General features: G+C 74.7%; 1 non-coding gene across 1 annotated transcript; it reads right to left on the reverse strand.

Moving 5' to 3' along the window:
* Positions 1-2,167: 2,167 nt before the first annotated feature.
* Positions 2,168-2,286, reverse strand: LOC128823807 (5S ribosomal RNA). The gene has a single exon (XR_008442042.1). It is a non-coding gene; the product is annotated as a 5S ribosomal RNA (ribosomal RNA).
* Between the last annotated feature and the right edge of the window lie 214 nt (positions 2,287-2,500).

Here is a 2,500-nt window from a genome sequence, read left to right on the forward strand (position 1 = left end):
GCCGGGTCGGCGGGTGTCAGGCTTTACATCCAGCCTCCGGAGGGTGAGCGTCCTCGGACGCGATGCAGCTGCCGCAGAGAGGCGGCCTCTGAGGCAGGGTAGCGGAGCGCCGAGGCTGGGGAGTGGGGAGCAGGAGCCGTGGGGTGGGGTGGGGGGCGTTCAGGACAACAGGTCAAGCCCCGGGAAGCGGCTGTCAAATGTTCAAAGTCCCCACCGGGACAACAGGTCAAGCCCTGGGAGGCGGCTGCCAAATGTTCAAAGTCCCCACCGGGACAACAGGTCAAGCCCCGGGAAGCGGCTGTAAAATTTTCAAAGTCCCCGTTCCGCCACCAGGTCAACCCGCTGAATCTACCGGGTTGACCTGGCGGCCGGTTTGCTTTCCGGCCACCAGGTCAACCCAACGGATTCGACGGGTTGACCTGGTGGCCGGTTTCCTTTCCGGCCCGGGTGTCACCCCACTCCGAGGGCTGCGCGGCAGCGGTCCTGAGGACCACAGAGGGGGGGCTTAATAGTCGAGAGGGAGCAGGTCCGGGGAAGGCTTAGCAGTCTTCCCCCGGGCGGTCCGTTGGGGGAGGCTTAGCAGTCGTCCCCAGGGCGGTCCGGGGGTGGGGGGAGGCCTCACAGTCGTCCCTCGGAGAGCCGGGTCGGCGGCGGTGGCGGGCGTCAGGCTTTACGTCCAGCCTCCGGAAGGTGCGCGTCCTCGGAGGCGATGCAGGCGCCGCAAAGGGGCAGCCTCCGAGGCAGGGAGCGGAGCACCGAGGCTGGGGAGAGGGGAGCAGGAGCCGGGGGCTGGGGGGGGTGGGGTGGGGGGGGGGGCGTTCAGGACAAGCGGTCAAGCCCCGGGGAGCAGCTGTCAAATGTTCCAAGTCCCCACTCGGCCACCAGGTCCACCCCAGTCTAGCAATGGGGTTGACCTGGCTGATGGCCGGTTAGTGTCAAGGTAAACTCACCGTCGTCCACAGGAGGGCAGCTCTCAGGCCGTCCGGCTGCGGCTGACTCTGGGGCGGTGCCCGGTCCCGGCAGCGAGGGGCGGGGGGGGGGCGCGGAGCGACACGGAGCTAACCGGCCCCCGGGGCCGGGGGCGCCTCCCGCGACTTTGGGGGCCGCGGGTCGTCAGTGGCGTGCAGGCCGGGCCTCTCCCGGGGGATTCGGGGGGGGGGGGGGGGCGGTCCTGCGGGCCGGGCGCAGGGGGCTCGAGCGAGCCCGGGCCGGTCCGCCCCGGGGCCGGGGTCTCCGCCTGCGGCTCGGGGGGGCGCGGGTCGTCGGGGGAGGAAGCCCGGGGGAGCTGCACGCCGGCCTGCCAGGCCAGGCCAGGCCTGGCCTGGGTGGCCGCGGGGGGATTCGGGGCGGTCCCGCGAGCCGGCGGCCGGGCGCAGGGGGTCCGAGCGCGTCCGAGCGAGTCCGTCCCGGCCCCGGGGTCTCCCCCTGCGGCTCTGGGGGGCCGTGGGTCCCCGCTGGCGGAAGCCGCTGGGCGCTGGACACCCGCCGTCCGTCCCGCCTGGCCAGGCCTGGCCTGGGTGGCCGCGGGGCGGGGGATTCGGGGCGGTCCCGCGAGCCGGCGGCCGGGCGCAGGGGGTCCGAGCGCGTCCGAGCGAGTCCGTCCCGGCCCCGGGGTGTCCCCCTGCGGCTCTGGGGGCCGTGGGTCCCCGCTGGAGGAAGCCGCTGGGCGCTGGACACCCGCCGTCCGTCCCGCCTGGCCAGGCCTGGCCTGGGTGGCCGCGGGGGGATTCGGGGCGGTCCCGCGAGCCGGCGCCCGGGCGCAGGGGGTCCGAGCGAGTCCGTCCCGGGCCCGGGGCCTCCCCCTGCGGCTTTGGGGGCCGTGGGTCCCCGCTGGCGGAAGCCGCTGGGCGCTGGACACCCGCCGTCCGTCCCGCCTGGCCAGGCCTGGCCTGGGTGGCCGCGGGGCGGGGGGATTCGGGGCGGTCCTGCGGGCCGGCGGCCGGGAGGGTCCGGGCCAGTCCGCCCCATGCCCGGGGTCTCCCCCAGCGGCTTCGGTGGGTCCTCCGCGGAGGAAGCCGGGTGGGGAGCCGGACCCCAGGCGCCCAGACCCGTGACCTGCGGCCGCGACCTCCGACTCGGCAGGAGCGACGAGGGGCTTTCCGGCCCGTCCCCCCCCTCTCCTTCCTCCCCAGAAAAGGAGAGAGAGCTGGCTCGGACCGGGAAAAGCTGCCTACGGCACCTGGGATTCCCAGGCGGTCACCCATCCAAGTACTAGCCAGGCCCGGGACGGTTTACCTTCCGAGATCGGACGGGATCGGGGGCGTTCGGTCCGGTATGGCCGTAGGCACCCGGCCCCCGCGCCTCCTCGCCCGCTTTCCCCTGCCGACGCCCGGGCCTGCCGCACGGTGAGCCCCGGTCGGACTGCCCCCCTGCGGCAGGGCCCCCGTCTCTCGCGGGCCCGGTCCTTTTTTCCTTCTCGAGCTCCGGGGCCCGGGCTGGCCGCCAGAGCCCCTCCGCCCGCCCGCCCTCCCCGGCGTCGGGGAAAATATTGTCCCGGACA

This window comes from Malaclemys terrapin, chromosome 15 (genome assembly GCF_027887155.1).
Source record: "Malaclemys terrapin pileata isolate rMalTer1 chromosome 15, rMalTer1.hap1, whole genome shotgun sequence".
In the NCBI taxonomy this organism is placed as follows: Eukaryota; Metazoa; Chordata; order Testudines; family Emydidae; genus Malaclemys; species Malaclemys terrapin.